The 21,915-nt window shown below is 38.1% G+C and overlaps 1 pseudogene; it reads right to left on the bottom strand.

The window, feature by feature from the left end:
- Positions 1-251: 251 nt before the first annotated feature.
- Positions 252-21,915, bottom strand: part of LOC107829295 (uncharacterized) — a 117,434-nt pseudogene continuing 95,770 nt past the window's right edge.

The raw sequence follows: 21,915 nt of genomic DNA on the forward strand, positions 1-21,915 counted from the left end.
AGATTTAATTTTATGCGTTAATTTTAGCTACGAAAAATATCCGTCGCTAATTTTTTTAAATTTTTAATTTATTTATTATTTAAAATGTACCCTGTTCAAGCATATTACATAAATACTATTAAATATAATTAATTAAAAGTGATTGATATTAATATAAATTAACATTCAACAAGGTCCAAAATATATATCATAACTGTATCGTTAAGTATAAAACATCCATAAGCACCAACAATAAAGTCTAAACAAAATAGGCTAACTATGTGAAGCTGGAGAGTCATGGTCATCATCAGAACCCAATGCATGAACCTCATCAATGTTAGTAGCAGTAGAAGAGGTAGGAACTGTAGGTGCCACATCTGATGGGTGGTTGGTAAGATTAATATTTGGCTGATGCGAGGGTAAAGAAACTAATTCGCGTACCCGCTCAACGATTATAGGAACTATATGATCTGTCAGTACATGAATCAATCGTGTTACTAAGTCATCCAGATTCCCTATCGGTGTTGATTGAGCATTTGAAGGTGCTGCTGAGGAAGTTGCATCAGATCCAAAAGAGTCACGAAGATTTGGCCCGTAGTAGCATTTTTCTTGGGATCCAAGACTATATACTCTTCTTTTCTTTTCTCCTCCCGCAGCTTCATAATATGCTTTACACTGATCAATATCAGATTGACTCTGTGTTTGTTGTTGTAATATTTCCTGATACTTTTCCTACAGAAGAGTTAATAATTAGTGAAATTGAAACATTAAAAAATATTGAGTATACAATTTACAAAATAAAAAAAGATATGAAAGTAAAGTCAATAAAATTATTTAAAAAGTTTACTTACATGTACGATTCGAGATTTCTCACCATCAAAATTTTTTGTATTATTACCATGTGTATGGACGTGCAAATATATCTCACTTGGTGTTGGATCTCGACCCTTTTTAATAGGCTATACAAAATATATTAAATTCAAAAGATTGGCAAAAAGACGTTTATATAAAAATGAGATTGAAAAATAATATAGAGAAAAAGAAGCAACTTAAGTAGAATAGAGAAACTAAAAACTAAATAAGTTCCACTTTTAAAATCTTGTTAGTTTAAGGCCTAAGAACTTTTTTCTTTGGTGCCAAAATCTGTCTACTAGCTTAGTACTAGCTTATGATAAGTCAAACTTCCAATAGTGTCACAAGGATGCATGTTTCGTGAAATAAACCTTACTACTGTTTTTTATTTCATATCATTCGCCATGAAATCAAAAACAGAAAAATTGAATGGCTGTAACGGATGTACACATTCATTTAATAGTTAATAGTACTATTTGGCCAATTCCTTTAACAAACATTTTTTCAATTGTTAAGAAAGGTGCACTAATTGTTAAGAAAGGTTCACTCTTGTAAATAGAAAGGTCAACAACTAGCAATAAATAAATCAACACCTAAAATCCCTTCATCGAGCTGCTAACTTCAATTTAGGCACACACTGACAACCCATATTTTTCAAAAAGAAATTTTTAAACAATAATTTCAAGCACAGAATATTAAAAACAGAACAAGAGGCAATCCACAACTCACAACTTCAGGCAACCGAACTTAAATAAGATTTTCAGATTCTAATTAGTGCAAACTTAAATGATATTTTCAGATATTTTATATACACTTACAAGTATCTTGCGATGCTCTCCAACACTGATAAAGCCACCCGTGTAAGTCCCAGTGGTAACTCCACTCCCACCACCACAATGATTGTTTGCATTTATTACTGACTTTTCAACACACTTAGGATCTTTCCAAAGTCTAATCCAACTTTGCCACACATCATTTGGAATAGATTTCCGTTGCACCCCATTTTATTTTAGTTTGCTAATAAAATATCTGTATTGTTTTGCTGCCCTATGATCCCATTGGTTCCACACAACAATATCAATTGAAGAATCCCAGTAGAATACCTTCTGAAATAATTTTGTAAAGTAATAACATTAATAAGTTACATATAAAAGTTAATATACTTTTTAAATTCAATTATGATGGATTATACTTTGAATTCTCCAAAATAAAATCTTTTTGTCTCATCCAAGATGTTTTTCCAATTGATTCCATTAGGATCAAGTTCATGCTTGAAAGAATTAGTTATACACTCAGAGCATTCTCTTGAAGGTTCTAACCTGAACAAATTAGAAGACATTATTCCAAGGCATACCATATATCAATAACAATATATCAAAAATAATAGTACAAGCATCGACTAACCTAGTGGGAGAAATAGTAAGAAGCGTCCATGGCCCACGGGTACTGCTACATTCAACTTCGCCTATTAGGTTGCTTTGAGAAGATGTACCCTAGCCTATTGTGTTGCTCAGATTAGGTACAATTGGAGATGATTCCAAATTAATGGGTGGGATACTACCATGGCCTGATGTTTGAACTTGATTGATGTGATCTGGTCCACCAGAGGAACTGGTTCCACCTTCTTGAGGACTAGTTGTGGGAATGAGAATAGTAGGCATGTTTTAACGAGTAGCACCATTACTCCTAACTGTAGATTTGCTTACACGACCTGCACTTCCTCGGCCTCTCCCTCGAGGCATGTCCACAAAATATATGAAAATAAAGAAGGATATGATACAATGCATATCTAACTGTATTATTAATCTAAACTTTATTAACAAACAACATCTTATACCACTTATAATCACTCTTATACCACTTATTAGTAAACTATATACTCACTCTTATACAACTAATATCATTTATTAGCAAACAACAACTTACTTTATTAGCAAACATCAGCTTTCTAATTCCTGTTTTCTTAACTTTTTTCTTTTTGGAAGACTAATACCAATCATGTTAGAAAGAAGGGAATCTAGCCTATACCATTTATGGTAGTTTAAATGAACATACATATACAATAAGAAGGCTTTGATTGTTTAAATTGAGACTTAAAAATATACTTATCTGAATCCTTGCCATAAATGGTGGAAACCAAAATACGGTCTCAAGTAGCTTATCCAATCACATCAGGCATGAACATCATTATTTAGTATCAATTTAAATAATTTCATGGCCCACAAAAGCAAACTGGAATGATGAAAGAGAATTAATCAATGTCTCTATTGAAATACTTGCCGTCACAAGCTTTTCTAATGCGACTGGCAGCCAAATATAAACCTACTATCTTAGCCCTCTCTATCCTTATATATGAGTGTATGGATAATTTAGCAAGTCAAATTACATTAGTAAATTCCAATCTATGGCAGCCAAATATAAACCTACTGTCTTAGCCCTCTCTATCCTTATATATGAGCGCATGGATAATTTAGCAAGTTAGATTACATTAGTAAATTCCAATCTATAGAAATCAAGAAATAAATTAGCAAAGAATATCAATGTCTGAGAACAACAATTATGCATTTCCTATTGAATTTTGACAACCGGAGACTTTCCAACTGGGGATGATAAATGCCACGACCCAAAATCTAACCCGTCGTGATAGCGCCTATCGTGATACTAGGAAAGCCGACATCTCCAAATATTTTCAACATTTAACAGAAACGAATTAATATATTTAAAATAACCAGAGTCTTTCATAAAAATGGGGTAAAACCCAAAGCATAAGTGCGAAAAAATAGCCCGACATCGGGGTGTCACTGAGTCATGAGCATCTAGATATCCAGTCTAATACAAACAATGTCTAAGTATCGGTACAGAAAAGAAAGAAACATAGAAGGAGAGACAAGGTCTGCGGATGCCGACAACTACCTCGTAGTCTCCGGTACTCGATCGCGCACGAACTCAACGACCTCCCTGATCAACCACACTTGGATCTGCACATGAAGTGTAGGGTGTAGCATGAGTACAACCAACTCAGCAAGTAACAGAAATAAATAAGGAACTGAGAAGGTGGTGACGAGCTATACAAATACAATTCATTTTCAATAATTCCAACAAGGAATAGACATTCTTTCAAATCTGGCAGTTCAAATCAAATCAGTTTTATACAGTTAAAGTGCGGGGTAAATTCGGATATAGAGTCTTTCAGAAATTTCACGATAATGACAGATAGCAACTAAGTGTATCAACAAATGAAAAAGTAAGTACGGTCTCTCAGGGCAGCAGTCACTCAACTCGTCACAACAACTCAATCACTCGGCTCTCAGCCCTCAGTACTCACACTCAATAGGTACCTGCGCTCATTCGGGGTGTGCAGACTCCGGAGGGGCTCCTTTCTGCCCAAGCGCTATATCGCTGCAGCGTGCAGCCTGACTAAATCATATAAGTAACCATAAGGCTCGTTGCGGCGTGCATCCCGATCCACATTTCATAAATAGTCATAAGGCTCATTGCGGCATGCAACCCAATCCATATACCCTCACATAGCTCACAACTCGGAACTCAGGCCCTATCTCAGTCACTAGCCTCTCCAGCTCTCACGGGCTTCCAGAGAATCATACAAATCAGCCAAAAGAGATAATAACAAGTGTCAACAAAAAACAAAAGGAAACAGAGATATGATTTGCAAGTAGCACTGTGACTGAGTTCAAGACAACAAATAGAAGTTAATTCAACAAGTACTCGACTGCTACGGGTCCCAACAATGATAACATATGGCCTATGCATGGTTTCTAACATGAATGGCAGTCAAATTTCTATAAGACGGAGAGAACATGTAATTAACAATAAGCTATTCGACTTTACAGTCTCGCGGGATGGACCAAGTCACAATCCCCCAAGGTGCACGCCCACACGCCCGTCACCTAGCATGTGCGTCACCTCCAAAACAATCACATCATACCAAAATTCGGGGTTTCATACCCTCAGGACAAGATTTAAAATTGTTACTTACCTCAAACCGCGCAAAATCCTACTCCGCAATGCCCTTGCCCCTCGAATCAATCACCAAACGCCCAGAATCTAGCCACAAGTAGTACAATGTAATTAATATAAGCTAAAAGAATCAATTCTACAAGAAAACACGAAATTATAAGCCAAAAATCCGAAATCGGCCCAAACCCGGCCCCCGGGCCCATGTCTCGAAATACAGCAAAAGTGACAAAACCCGAAAGACCATTAACTGACGAGCCTAACCATACCAAAATTACTCAAATCCGATAACAGAATCCCATTCAAAACCTCAAAATTCTAACTCAAGAGTTCTTCCTCTTTTTCCCCAATTTCTCACACCAAATCACAAATTAGATGATAAAATTAAAGATGAAATCATGGGATTTAACCAAAACCAAGTAGGAATCACTTACCCCAATCGACTCCACAAAACTCCCTTCAAGAATCGCCCAATTCCGTGTTCTCTAGCTCAAAATATGAAAAATGGGTTCAAACCCTTATTTTTGAAATTAATACTGTCTGCCCAGATTTCTTTCTTCGCGAACGCGACCATCCTCTCGCGTACGCGTAGGCCAACTCATACTGCCTCCCAGTTTACTCTTCGCGAACGTGATCAATGCTTTGCGAATGCGAAGCTTTACAAGCTCAACACATCGCGAACGCGACCTATACCTCGCGAATGCGTAGACCAAAGACCTGGGGTCCCCAGCTGCCTCACTTCTCTTCGCGAACGCGAAGAACAAAATCTTCCCAGCTCACATTCACCCTTCGCGAATGCGAGGCTCCTCTCGCGAACGCGTAAGAGGAAACCAGAAAATATACACCAACAGATATCAGCCATCAACCAAAGTCCAAAAATGATCCGTTAACCACCCAAAATTTAACCGGGCCCCCCGGGACCTCAACCAAACATACCATCAAGTCCCAAAACACTATACAAACTTAGTCGAATCCTCAAACCACCTCAAATAATATCAAAAATACGAATCACTCTTCAATCCAAACTAAATGAACTTAGAAATTTCCAAATTCTACAAACGATGCCGAATCATACCAAACCAGGTCCGATTGACCTCAAACTTTGCACACAAGTCATATTCAACATTACAGACCTACTCCAAATTCCGGAATCAAAATCCAACCCCGGTATCAAAAATTTAACCCCCCGGTCAAACTTCCCAAAAATTTAACTTTCTCTATTTCAAGCCTAAATTAGCTACAGACCTCAAATTCACATTCCGGACACGCTCCTAAGTCCAAAATCACCCAACGGATCTAACGAAACCGACTAAACTCCATTCCAGAGTCGTCTTCACACACTTCCGACTACGGTCAAAAATTCTAAGACTTAAGCTTCCGAAACCAAAAACAAGACCTACCGACAAGTCACATAAGCATAAATAGATACGGAAAAAATAGTAAATAGGGGATCGGGACGAATACACTCAAAACGACCGGTCGGGTCATTACAATAAACCACAAACATATACATGATACAAGTTAACCTACAAAATTTATTTTTAAGAATCTAGCGATGGAATTTCTGTCGCAAATAACTTTGGAATATTTTGCTAAGTAAAATAAAGGCAGCGACAAATTTTTGTCGCTATATTTTAATAATATTTGTCTCCCCATTTTTGTCGCTAAATTTGTAGGTAAAATAAAGGCGCTAATTTTTAGCGACGGATATAAATATATGTCGTTAATCCATCACTATATTTGATACTAAATATTTTGTAGCTTATTTGGCGACAAAATATAAAATTCGTCGCTAAGCCGTCGGTATTTAGCTAAAATTCGTCGCTAAACGCTGTTTTTTTTTATAGTGAGAAGTTTAGTTTCCAGAATCAAAAAATCCGCATGACAAGAATACAAGAAAGTGAAGTTTTCCTAAGGGTTAGGTAGCCTCTCGAAGATAAGTACAGATGTCTATGTACCGATCAGCAAGACTCTACTAAACCTGCTCATGACTCGTGAGACCTATGTAACCTAGGCTCTAATACTAACTTCTCACGACCCAAAAAATAACATTTCGTGCTCTATCACATAACTAGGGAAGGCGACAATCATAAATAACTATGCTTACGAATTTGAAAACATGATGAAATAACTTTAACAGTGAAATTCTCATAAATAACAGATAAAAAATACCACGACTCAATACAAAAATCTCAAAATTCGGGTGTCACTAAGTACATGAGCTACTAAAATGTCAACACAGTGGAACTGCTAATATAACTGTCTAGGAAGATAGAACAATGCTAAATAACTGAAAAGGAGAGTCGAGATTTGCAGACGCCAAAGCAGCTACCTCAAAAGTCTCCAAGTAGATAAAGCTCCAAATCCGTCGTGCCTAGAAGTACTTGGATCTACACACGAAGTATAGAGTGTAGTATGAATACAACTGATCCAATGTACTCAATAAGTAATAGTACTAACCTTGGGCTGAAAACAGTGACGAGCTCATAAGATTCAATCCAAATTATACATATTTACCGGATGGGCTGGTTTGGGCTAGACACAAAAATAAATAGCCCGTCCGATTAGTGGTCCAGGATGGATAGTGGGCTGACTAACCGGGCTGCTAGTGGGTTGGGAATTTTCGGGTTAATTAGGGTTCGTCTGGGTTCGGGCTTAGCGGGATCGGACCGGGCCGAGTTATTGTTTTTTAGTGTATTATATTTTTCTTATTCAATGTAATTTATACTTAAGTGGTTTCAAACTTTTAATTAAGGAAATAAGTATTTTAAGGCATAAAATTAGACTTTTAAACTTTAAAGTTTAAAGTTTTAAATTTGAAATATTTTAAAATTTTAAAATTAAAAGTTAGTGGCTACAAAAAAATATTTAATAAGACCAATATGTAAGGATCAAACTCCGAAGGCTTTGGTTTTATATTTTCATTGAATAATAAATAGTACTTCAAATTAATTTGTAAGTTCTATTTTAATTCTTTTATTTTTGAACTTGAAAATTAAAAGTTTATAACAATTATAAAAAATAAGAAAGAATGCATCACATGCTTTGCATCATTTTTTGTAAGTTCATCCATGTCAATATGAGGTTCTTGGTTTCCGGCATTGCTTGAATCGGAACCATAAACCATTATATCTCTAATTTTTTTGTCCTTCTTTTCACCTACCTCTTCACGCCCTTGATTTCGCCGTTCTGATCTTATCCAATCTCTGTAGCACACTAGAACTTTTAAAGCGTTGCTACCCAATGAATGATGGGTATCTTCTAGCTGCTGCCTTGCTTGGCAAAATGCGCTCTCTGATACGACCGTTGAAATTAGCACATTTAGCACGTCTCGTGCCATGACTGAAAGAACAGAAAATTGATTTGAGTTGCTCCTCCACCAACCGAGCAATAGAAATTCCTTTGTGCGCGGCTCTGGTGACTTTTGCATGTAGAATTGGAGTTCATCAATATTCCTGCTACTGGTTTGTTGATGCTCTCCTAGTGTAGACCAAATCAAATAATCTTCAACTCCATCATTATCCTCCAAAGAGCCGGATGTAGATGTATAAACTAAACTTGAAGGAATATTTGCATCTACAGCAGTAGAAGCATTAACAATGTTAGCATAATAATTATATAAAGTTTGTAAATATTTGTGTAGATCAGAAACACAAGTTTCAACATCAGGGGTTTTAGTTGGTCCAATAGCCATATAAACATATAAAGCAGTGGTTAATTGGCGATAAGTGGCCATTTTGGTAGAAGAGTTTAAAATAGCACCAATTAGATAAATATGGGGAATTCGATAGAAATATTTCCTAAATTTATCTAGCATAGATTCAATAACAAAAATGTATCCTTCTTTCTTCTTGAAATTATGGAGTAAAAGAGAAATTTCAGTAATATGTACTAAACCATTTGTAATAGTAGAATAATAAGCTCCAGAAAACTCAAGTGTAGCTACATAAAAGTTTTGTAAATTTTTTATAACATCTTCAATGACATCCCAAGTTTTAGATCTAACAAACGGTTAGGATCGGTAAAATAAGAATTAGTAACTTTAGTTATAGGCATTTTATATTTATAACATCATCTTAAGAATAAATAAGTATAATTCCACCTAGTAGCTATTTCTTCAGGCATGAGTCTAGGTTTTAGTCCATATTGTACACATTTATCCTTAGATGCATTTAATCTAACACTTCTATTCTTTTCTTGAATTACACCAATAACTCTTCTAACTAAAGTGATCTCATTTCTAAATAATTCAAGGTCACTCTTAACAACTAAATTATAAATATGACATGCACACCTCACATGAATATTTCAGGAAGTGGTAGGTGTAGATGCAATTTTAATAGTGTAATAGTATAATTGTTGTTAGAGGCATTATCAAATGACATACACAAAACTTTTTTCTGAAAGATTGTAAAATATAGCAACTTCATGGATAGTATTACTTATAAATGCATAAGTATGACTTTGATCTTCATCATATTTAAAAGCAATAATATGTTTTTGCATAAAATAATTATCATCTATCCAATGGCATGTAACAGTCAAATAATCATTTTCATTTACAGCACGATCAATATCAGAAGTAAGAGAAACTCTACAAGAAAGACTAGCGAACAAATAACGGATATATATCTGATATTGTCCAAAAAGCCTAAAGATATCAGCTCTACAAGTATTTCCTGGAATACTTTTAAACAAAGAGTTATAAATTCTTTGAATATAAGTAACAAGATATGGTGAAGCAGCAAAACTAAAAGGTAAACAACCTAAAACAATCATTTTAGCTAATTCTTCCCGAACCTTCACTATATCGTATTTACTTATTAAACCGCCAGTAACCGGGTTAAGTTTTTGTTGGTCACCTTCCGCATCAGCACCCCATGCAATAAGGTGGTTATTTACCATGTGCCTACGAAGTTGACTCGTTCCTCCTTGCTTACCTCTGGTCTGATGTTTATAAACTTTCTTACAAATTTGACATCTTACATAATTTTTATCTTCTTCTAGTCTTTTAAAAATATTCCAACACTTACTTCTTCGATTCTTCTTAATAGGGAGGTGAGGCCTACCTGTATTACCACAACCTCCACCCCTAGTATTTTGACTAGCAGTACCAAGTGTAGGTGGTGGTGTTTCAAGATTATCAGGTGATTGAATATCATCTAAATTGTCATCTATACCATAATCTTGTTGAAGTTGCTCATAATCTATATTTAAATTTTCAGGTGAACTTTCAGAAATATGTGTAAAGCTACTAGAAGAACCAGTACCACCTCTTGATCTTTTAGGATTTTTACTCTTACTAGTACCACCCCTACTAGTACACTCTTTTTTTGTTGCTCTAAATATATCCATTATGTAAATTAAATTAAAACTGTAAATTAATAATTCTAAATAATAAAACAAAAATATACACCAAAGAAGAGAAAGAGATGGAACGAGTGTACCGGGAGTCCGGATAGCCCACTAAATTTGATATCACACTTCAATTGATATTTGATGATATTGATACCACACTTCACTTGAATACTTGATATTTAATAATTATAATTTTGTAGTACCTAAAGTAAATATTTGATGAAACTTGAAATAATAAGTAATTGAGAACTTGAGAGCAATAAGCAATATTATCAAGAGGGAATTGAGAAAGAATTAGAGTAGTAAGAGAGAAAATTGTGAGAAAAAACAAAAAAGATGGGAGGCTATTTATAATTTTTAAAAGGTTAAAATTATAATTTATCAATTATTAGGGGTGGGAGGGCTATTTTCTTAAGGGGGTAGGCTGAAATAGCCAAAAATACAAAAAATGGTCGTTGCCCAACGGTCAATTTTGAATTTGACCGTTGTCAACAGTTAATAAAAAAAAATTGTATAACGGTAACCGGGCTATAGCCAGGTAAAAACCCGGTAGTGGGTAACCAGGTTCGGGTGCACGGGTTACCAAAAGAGGCCCGCCCTCGTACGGCTACACACCTAACCCTCCCCAACCCGTCCCACTGCCCTAGCGGACTGGGCTGACCCGGGTGAAACTGGGTTATTAGTGTGCTGGCCCGACCCGTTTAACAGGTTTAGTCCAAATCAAGATAATAACGACGCAGATATAACAAGGAAATGACAATAATAACTCAGGGAAAATCTCATAATTAGTTTGTAGGTAGTTTAGAGATGTAGACATTCTTTCAAGTATTTAATAGTTTGAGCTTAACACGGATAAAATATGCCAAGTATGACTAATATGAGGTATGTTACATCTCGATATCTACTTATCATATATGCATGTCAACAGTAATGCAACACAGTGATAAAGCCATATACTCATAATCTCGAAGTATGCAACCTCACTCAGCACGCTCAATCACTTAGTACTCCCAATCACTCAGCACTCTCAATTACTCGGCACTCGCACTCATCGGTACATGCGCTCACTGCTGGTATGTCAGATTCCGGAGGGGCAGATCTTGCCCAAGCGCTAATATAAGCCAATCATAGCATGAATCAATAAAGCCTGCTATTGCGTGCAACCCGATCACATAAATATCACTCACAATCAGGCTCTCGGCCTCACTCGGTCATCAATCTATCTAGTCTCTCGGGCTCACAAAACTCATGCCAATAAACTCGAACAATGATACATGATATAACAATAAATGATAATAGAGTCGGAGATATTATATGCAAGTGATGAATGCGACTGAGTAGATAACTGCAATTTAAGTAAATAACTCAACAACAGAAAACGGCTTTTGTGGGTCCCAACAGTACCAGCATATAGTCTAAACATGGTTTCTAACATGAATCACAACTCAATTTCTCTAACACATGGAGATTACACGAAAATAACAAGATTAGATAACTACACAGTTCCTCGAAATTAATCGAGTCATAATTATTACGGTGCACGCCCACACGCCCGTCACCTAGTATGTGAGTCACCTCTACACCAAACACATAACATGTAGTTCATGGATTCATACCCTAAATATCAAGTTTAGAAGTGTTACTTACCTCAAGCCGTGCAAATTTCTACTCTAACAAGCCATAGCCTCGCGAATCGGTCTCCGCACGACTCAAATCTAGCCACAAATAACCTAATACAATTAACACAAGCTATAGGAATCGATTCCATACGATAAAGCTAAGTTTTTTTTTACCAAAGTCAAAAAGTCAACCCCGGGCTCAAGTCTTAGAATCCGAAAAAATTAACAAAATCCGAACACCCATTCCACAACGAGTCCAACCATACCAAAATTACTCAATTCTAATCTCAACTCAAATCCTCAAATTATAGTCTATGAGGTTTCACAAATTTTTCCAAACTTTTTCAACCCAAAACACTAATTAAATGGTAAGAACAATGATTGATTCATGTATAACAACCAAATCCGAGTTAGAATCAGTTACCCTAATCAACTCCTTGTAAATCCCTTCAAGAATCGCCCAAATTCGAGATCTCTAGCTCAAAATATGAAAAATGGCTTCAAACCCTCGATTTGATAGTTAAGACTGTTGCCCAGTTATTCCTCTTTGCGATCGCGGAAAGTCCCTCCCGATCACGAAAAAGAAAATATGTTGCCCTCAACATTACTCTTCGCGAACGCGGTGAATAGTTCCCCCAAAGGTACGCGATTGTGGACACATTCATGCTATCGTGTAGAGCAACGCTCCTAGCTTCCCAGGCCTCCTCTTCCTTCATCGCGAACATGGAACCTACCACATGTTCGCGTAGCACTAAATTCCCAAGCTTCACAATCGCAGACCTATCCTCGCGAACGCATAGCAAAATTTCACCAGTTGCCAAAACAACCCTTCGCGATCGCGGATCACCACTCGTGATCGCGTATAAGGAAACCAGTAACTGACATAACAAGTCCTAAAACATGATATGAACTTAGTCGAGGCCTAAAATCACATCAAATAACATCAAGAACACGAATCACACCCCAATTCAAGCCTAATGCAACTAATGAATTTTTAACTTCTACAATCGACGCCGAAACCTATCAAACCAACTCCGACTGACCTCAAAATTTGCACACAAGTCATAACTAACACAACAGATCTATTCCAACTTCCGAAACCAAAAATTCGAGCCAGATAACTACAAAGTCAACTCTCGGTCAAACCTCTCAACTCTCCAAACTTTAACTTTTCGAACTTTCGCCAATTCAAACCAAAATCATCTACGGACCTCCAAATCAATATCCGAACATACTCCTAAGTCTAAAATTACCGTACGGAGCTATCAGAACCATCAAAACTCCATTCTGGAGTCATTTATATATAAGTCAACATTCGATTTACTCTTTCAACTTAGGCTTTCAACCTTGGGACTAAGTGTCCCAACTCATTCCGAAACATCCTGGAATCAAACCAACCACCCCGACAAGTCACATAATAACAAATGAACACAGAATAAGCAATAAATTGGAGAAAATGGCTATAATACTCAAAACGACCGGCCTAGTCGTTAATATTTTTTTTTCTTACCCCTTCTCTTCTTGCCTTTCGGTTCTGATAGATTGTGGCTTACTAGCTTATATTGTTTTTGGTGGTAAATTTTTCACACACATGCGCTAGCACTTTGTGATTTTGAGAGTGCTAAGATATTAGTATGTGTTATTAAATATTTTTGTTCCTCCTCAATTAGCAAATTCTTGAGTTTTTTGCTTCTTTCTCTACCTGTCTGGCTAACCCTAACATGTCATGCATTATTCTTGCAGGGCCACTGAGGTAATTTCAGGACTCTGGACTATACAAATGTAGGTGACATATGCATTGTCAGTTGCGTTATTCATAAATTGCATCGCGCGAGGTTGGTATATGTAACCTTTATATATGTCTCTTATCTCTAGGAGGTCTTCCTCCACTAGCAATTATTTTTCGAAAACTCTATTTATTCTGGTATGGATGATTTCTTGTTGGTTTGAGCTTTGGAAGCTTGGCATTTGATCTTACTTTTCTGAAGCTTCTGTTGATAGTGTTGAGATACTTTCCATCTGATCAGTCCAAGAAAAAAAAAATTAAAAAAAACTAAACTAGCAAACAAATAGAAGTTAATAAATATATTAATGCTAGGAAAAGTTTTGGGAAGTGGGAGAAATTAACAAGATGTCAAGGAAATGGGAGAGCTCTATAGGACTCTATTTGGTACGAACTCTTTCCTTTAACTTTGAATTTATTGCTCAAGAGTATCTCATAACTATTTGTATATCATATATGAAACAGGAGGACTAATGAGATTTTGTAATATTATATTATTGCTTTTGAACTGTTTCGATATGCTTAATTATATTATGTATAATGTTTCTACTCCACAAGTTTCTTGTCTCCTTTAGTATTCATGTATTTTATTTCTTTTATTTGTAGCATGATATTTTTTTATATTGTGGCATGGTCAGTAGTTCATCTTGGACTAAGCAGTATACTTTCTAGTGTAAACAAACTAATTGTTGAAAAGTGGAGATGTCTATAACCTAATTTAATCTTACATCCATTTACTGAATAGTTTTACTCTTTGCACGTCCCTCAACCAGAAGTGAAACAAATGTTTATTTTGCATTTCACAAGAGACAAATTTTGCATGTCCTTTTCCCCCCTTTTCTTTTAGTTCTCATATTACTTTATTTCTTTTGACTCATGAGTCTGGTTGTGAACGTATGAAATATGAGATGTAAGTAAGACGAAGAATATACCGACACTGTTAATGTTCGCTCTTTCAATAACTCCCAGAATAAGAAGTAGAATGATAGGCGGAGCAAGAGCTATTGAAATCTCCTTGGGCGCACCATTTAGGCCAGACTAGGAACATGTTTCCAGCTGGGAACATGGCTTCCTTGCTAGTCGCTCTCTATTTCCGTGATATAAAACTATAAATCAAATATGTTAATGCCGGAGATGAATTCGTTGAGCGATTTATGCAACACCAATGTCATTCAGACGCATGGTCTGGTTGATTGTGAATTGTGGATAACTCATATTAAGAGGAAAGAAATTAACTTTCCGTTTCCTCAGTAAACTATTAGAAGTTTTTTTTTCTGTTACTTTAAATTTTCATATAGTTGGTCATGATATTTTATTAACTGGGTTTTAGTGTATATTGTATTGTATACGGTCAAAATAGATTTTGGCTTTCGTACGTTTGATCGAGTTCGAATGGTAAGCGACCGAAGTGAGACTTCGAGACGAGTTCCGAAGATAGTACAAACAAGCTTCGAGCTCCAAGACCGATCGAGGAATCGGCTCGGTATATTATCGAGCCCATGACCAAATCGAAACGCAAGGCAACGTGAAGGTTGTCGGAGACACACAGACCGATTGACACTCACCCCGAATGTCAAACTCGAACCAAGGCCGAGGGCTCGACCCAATACCGAGCTCGAGGCAGTATCGAGCTCGCAGACAAGAGCCGTTGCAACCGCACTAGGGGAGAGAATCTTGGCGAGAATCGAGGAAGAGACAATTCATCATAGGTTCTCCACTATATATTTTTTATTATAAATAAAGTAAGATCCCTCTACTATAAAGGGGAAAATCCTTGTAAGCACAGGGCAGGTTCACACATTGTAAGAAAAGACTACTTCTCTTATTGAAGAATAAATCTCTTGAGCTTGTTTTACTCAGCATACTCACTCTTATTGTTCAATAATTTATCTCTCATTTTTATAGCCAAGAATCTAAACATTTTCACTTCTATGTATGATTTATGTCAAGTTATATCATATATCCTTAGAACTACTTATAAATTTAACTATATCCGATTTTTCGGGTAAACATGTATATAAATATGAAAGAAGTGGATGGTTTTAAGGGCGGTACTCGATCCATAGCTCGAGACACCCATAACGTGGAGGAGATCGGAGTCAGCTTACGGATGATCTTCGAGATGCTACAAGCCCAACAAATAGCGATAGCTCAGTTGCAGAGCCAAACTCAGGTACAAAGCAGGTCGGAGCCCAATCCGCTTCGAGAAATCACCCACAGAATGGAGCCAGCCATAGTGGAGTCAAACGAGCAAGAATCAGAGACTACTCCCAAAATTACTAAATTGCTCGAGGAACTCACAAAACGAGTCGAAGCCAACGATAAAAAAGTAGAAACATATAATTCTAGGGTCGATCAGATCCGGGGAGCTCCACCAATAATAAAAAGGCTGGATTCAAAAAAATTCATTCATAAGCCTTTTCCCCCGAGTGCAATCCCAAAACCAATACCCAAAAAATTTCGTATGCCCGAAATTCCCAAATATAACGGTACGACTGATCCCAACGAACATGTCATCTTTTACACGTATGCCATCAAGGGTAACGATTTGGAAGACGATGAGATCGAAGCAGTGTTATTGAAAAAATTCATAGAAACCCTCTCGTAGGGAGCGATGATTTGGTATCATAATCTGCCACCAAATTCCATCGATTCTTTTACCATGTTAGCGGATTCGTTTGTAAAGGCTCATGCTGGTGCCATAAAGGTTGCAACAAGGAAATCGGACCTCTTCAAATTAAAACAAAGGGGTAATGAAATGCTAAGGGAGTTCGTGTCCCAATTTCAAATGGAACATGTGGAATTGCCATCGGTGACAAACGACTGGGCCGTCCAAGCTTTCACCCGAGGGTTGAACGCGCAAAGTTCAATAGCATCACGTCGGCTGAAGAAAAATTTGATCGAGTATCCAGCAATAACTTGGGCGGATGTACACAACCGATATTAGTCAAAAATTAGGGTCGAAGATGACCAGTTGGGAGCTCCTTCCGGATCCATGCATCAGAACAGGACAGCTATTAAAATTCAGAGGGACATCGACAGAGAGAAAAGGCCGAACAGAGACCGATATCAACCGTACTGGCAGATCAAATGAACAACGGTTCAACGCATAATGTCGCTCGGAACAATCGAAGGACTTAGCGAGGAAAAAATTCTCGGGGGCTTAGGAGCAAGAGTGACTTTGATAAATATGCTGATCCTATAGAGGCACCTCATCTATCAGAGTACAATTTCAGCGTCGACGCATCGGGTATTGTATTGGCGATCAAAAGAATCAAAGATACTAGGTGGCCCAGACCCATGCAAATCGACCCTTCCCAAAGGAACCCGAATTCAATGTGCAAGTATCATGGTACGCATGGCCACCGGACCGAGGATTGTAGATAATTAAGAGAAGAGGTAGCCTGTCTATTCAATGAGGGCCACCTTCGAGAGTTCCTCAGTCACCGAGCCAAGAATCACTTCAGAGAAAGGAAAGCCATCAAAAAAGATAAAGAAGAGGAACCTCTGCATATCATTCATATGATCATCGTTAGGGTCGATACTCCACAGGGACCCGTGCTCAAATACGGCAAGATACCGGCCACAGGGGAAAAATGAACTCGAGGCTATGTACCTGAGGGCAATTTATCATTCGGAATTGAAGAAGCCTAGGGCATCTCAACCTCACAATGACGCTCTGGTAATTTCTATCCTATTAAAGAAAGTTCAAGTTAAGCGTGTCTTAGTGGATCCAGGTAGCTCTACGAATATCATCCGATCTTGGGTAGTGGAGAAGCGCAGTTTACAGAATCAAGTGGTGCCCGCAGCTCGGGACTTAAACGGCTTCAATATGGCTAGTGAAACAACTATAGGAGAAATTATTCTGCCCGTAAATGTGGCTGGAACCATCCAAAACACCATGTTCCACGTAATTGAAGGCGATATGAGGTATAATGCCCTACTCGGAAGACCATGGATCCACAATATGAGGGCAGTGCCTTCGACTCTACACCAAGTGATGAAATTTCGTACGTCGTACGACGTGAAGACAGTATACGGGGAGCATCATTCTGCGAAGGAAATGTTTGCGGTCGATGAGATAACACTGATACCAACGTTATCGGCCTCAGAAAGGTTGAGCACAAAAGATAGGCGAGAAATCAAATAGCAATCACAACAACCATTCTCGACCGAATCGGTGAAGCAGGAAAAAGACGATGACGAGGAAGAGTTTCCGACACCTCGAGCTCTCATCGTTCCTGACGACTCCGATGACACCAAGTCAACGATCGAAGAACTGGAGCAGGTTATATTAATCGAACGTCTGCCCGAGAGAAAGGTATACCTGGGAACGGGGTTGACCCCCGAACTCAGGAAAAACTTATTCAATTTCTTATTGATAACATAGATTGTTTTGCTTGGTCCCATTTAGACATGACAGGGATCCCACTATCGATAACAACGCACCAACTGAGTTTGGACCCTAGGTTAAAACCGGTGAAGCAAAAAAGAAGATCTCAATCCGAGGTAAAACACGCATTTGTAAGAGATGAGGTAACTAAACTTCTCAAAATAGGGTCAATTCGGGAAGTAAAATATCCCGAATGGTTAGCCAATGTGGTTGTAGTCCCCAAAAAAGGGAACAAACTTAGAATGTGTGTAGATTATAAAGATCTAAACAAAGCATGCCCCAAAGAATTTTTTCCACTGCCTAGCATCGATCGCTTGATCGATGCCACAGTCGGCCACGAGATCCTCACTTTTCTCGATGCCTATTCGGGTACAATAAAATTATCATGAACCCGGAGGACCAAGAAAAAACTTCATTTGTCACTAAGTATGGAACCTATTGCTATAATGTAATGCCATTCGGGCTAAAAACGCAGGGGCTACGTACCAACGCCTAGTGAATAAAATATTCGAAGAACAAATAGGTAAATCGATGGAAGTTTACCTTGATGACATGCTAGTTAAGTCCCTGCACGCAGAGGACCATTTGACTCATTTGCAAGAAACGTTCAAAATTTTAAGGAAATATAACATGAAGCTCAACCCCGAGAAATGTGCTTTCGGGGTTGGATTGGGCAAGTTCCTCGGGTTCATGGTGTCGTATCGGGGGATCGAGATCAACCCCGACAAAATCAAAGCCATCGAAGACATCACCGTCGTGGATAGTGTGAAAGTCGTGCAAAGGCTAGAAAGTTAAGACCATACTTTTAATATCACCCCGTATGCGTTTTAATAACTTGCCCACTTTGAAATATTTTGCACAAGCCCGAACTATCGGGCCGACTGGCCAAATGGGCCGTCGAACTCAATGGGTACGATATTGAATATCAGCCTCGAACGGCCATCAAGTCCCAAATTTTAGCAGACTTCGTGGCCGATTTCACACCAACCCTCGCACCCGAAGTTGAAAAGGAACTCTTATTAAAATCAGGTACATCATCGGGGGTTTGGACCCTCTACACAGATGGTGCTTCAAATGTGAAGGGATCCGGGCTTGGCATCATATTAAAACCTCCCACAGGTGGCATTATTAGGCAATCCATCAAAATTAATAGATTAACTAAGAATGAGGCCGAGTACGAGGCCATTATTGCAGGTCTCGAGCTAGCTAAGAGCTTGTGAGCAGAAGTCATTGAAGCCAAATGTGACTCTTTGCTAGTGGTGAACCAAGTGAACAAAACTTTTGAAGTTCGAGAAGATAGGATGCAGAGGTATTTGGACAAACTACAGGTAACTCTACACCGTTTCAAAGAATAGACCATACAACATGTTCCTCGAGAACAAAACAGTGAGGCCGACGCACTCGCAAATCTGGGGTCGTCGGTCGAAGAAGATAAGATCGACTTGGGGACTGTCGTTCAACGTTCGACATCTATAATCGAGGGAGGGAATGCTGAGATAAATTCCACAAGCTTAACCTGGGATTGGAGGAATAAGTATATTGAATACTTAAAGGACGGAAAACTCCCATCGAACTCTAAAGAATCGAGGGTTCTACGGACCAAGGCTGCTCGATTCACGTTGGTTAAAGATGGAACATTGTACAGAAGGACGTTCGACGGACCACTAGCAGTATGCTTGGGACCAGGGGACACCGATTATGTTTTACGGGAGGTCCATGAAGGCACCTGTAGAAACCACTCCGGTGCCGAACCACTAATTCACAAAATCATCAGAGGAGGATACTACTGGGATAGCATGGAAAAGGACACTAAGGAGTTCGTTCAAAAATGTGATAAATGTCAAAGGTTTGCACCAATGATCCATCAACCCGGAGAGTAGCTTCATTCAGTCATTTCTCCATGGCCATTCATGAAATGGGGAATGGATATCGCCGGCCCTCTACCATCGGCCCCAGGTAAAGCTAAATTCATTTTGTTTATGACTGACTATTTCTCTAAATGGGTTGAAGCACAGGAGTTTGAAAAAGTAAGAGAGAAAAAGGTTATAGATTTCATCTAGGATCACATCGTGTGTAGATTTGGTATACCAGCAGAAATAACATGTGACAATGGTAAGCAATTTATCGGCGGTAAAGTGACAAAATTTCTCGAAGATCATAAAATAAAAAGGATACTATCAACAACATATCATCCTAGTGGGAACGGACAGGCCGAATCAACGAACACGATTATCATCCAAAACATAAAGAAAAGATTGAATGAAGCTAAAGGAAAATGGAGAGAAATTCTGCCCGAAGTCCTTTGGGCATATCGGACAACATCTAAATCCAGTACAAGAGCGACTCCATTTTCCTTAGTGTATGGCTCCGAAGCTTTAATTTCGGTCGAAGTCGGGGAACCAAGCACAAGGTTCCGACATACATCGGAAGAATCGAACTGCGTGGCAATGAATACTAGCCTCAAATTATTAGATGAAAAATGAGAAGCGGCACTGGTTCGAATCGCTGCACAAAAACAACGAATCAAAAGGTACTACAACAGAACAACCAACCTCCGCCATTTCAGGACCGGGGACTTGGTTCTAAGGAAGGTCACCGTCAACACTCGAGATCCTAATGAAGGGAAGCTCGACCCAAATTGGGAAGGACCCTATCAAGTCCTCGATATAGTCGGGAAAGGGTCTTATAAACTTGGAGCAATGGATGGAAAACCATTACCAAACAATTGGAACATATCGTTTCTCAAACGATATTATTGTTAAGGTATGATTTTCTCTTCTCTATCGTCTATATAAATATATTCGACACTAACTCATTGCAGGAATTCGACAAAAAACATCAAGACCTCTAGTTTCAAAGCACGCATTGTACTCTTTTTTCCCTTAGTTTGGCTTTTTATCCCAAATGGGTTTTTCCGGCAAGGTTTTTAACGAGGCAACAACTATGTGCTACCCGGGGACAAATCAATAGTATCTGAGGCTCCTTCGTAATCAACCTCGAATACTAGGGGGATACCAATCGTATAAATCAAGTTTGACACAAGAAAGTTGTTTCATATCAAATTCATGTCGAACAGGGTCTCGATAAAGAAAGGTGTAAGGACCAAATGGTCAAAACGAACCATGCCCACGTAGTTTTGCTCGAACTCTGGCACAAGATACAAACACATATATAATGACTTATAAAGAAGAACTTCTTCTTTTTTCAGATATCTCACACTTTGAAAAGATCTTCCTGCTTCATGGTTCAAACAGGCTTAAAGGCCAACCACCATCAAAAGAATTTTTGATACAAGCGATCATAAAAAGCCTACGGGCTAAGATACTTTGAGTTCGAGTTAGAAAAGATCACTCACTCAAATTATTAAAGCCTAAGGGCTATCTTACTTCGAGTTCGAGCAATCACTCACTCGGTCATAAAAAGGCTACGTGCTAAGATATTTTGAGTTCGAGTTCGAAACGATCACTCACTCAATTATTAAAGCCTAAGGGCTATCTTACTTCGAGTTTGAGCAATCACTCACTCGATCATAAAAGACCTACGGGCTACGATACTTTGAGTTCGAGTTCGAAACAATCACTCACTCAATTATTAAAGCCTAAGGGCTATCTTACTTCGAGTTCCAGCAATCACTCACTCGGTCATAAAAGGCCTACGGGTTAAGATACTTTGCGTTCGAGTTCGAAACAATCACTCACTCAATTATTAAAGCCTAAGGGCTATCTTACTTCGAGTTCGAGAAATCACTCACTCAATTATAAAAATCCTACGGGCTAAGATACTTTGAGTTCGAGTTCGAAACAATCACTCACTTAATTATTAAAGCCTAAGGGCTATCTTACTTCGAGTTTGAGCAATCACTCACTCGGTCATAAAAAGCCTACGGGTAAGATATTTTGAGTTCGAGTTTGAAACAATCAATCACTCAATTATTAAAGCCTAAGGGCTATCTTACT

This window comes from Nicotiana tabacum, chromosome 23 (genome assembly GCF_000715075.1).
Source record: "Nicotiana tabacum cultivar K326 chromosome 23, ASM71507v2, whole genome shotgun sequence".
Classification (NCBI taxonomy): domain Eukaryota; kingdom Viridiplantae; phylum Streptophyta; class Magnoliopsida; order Solanales; family Solanaceae; genus Nicotiana; species Nicotiana tabacum.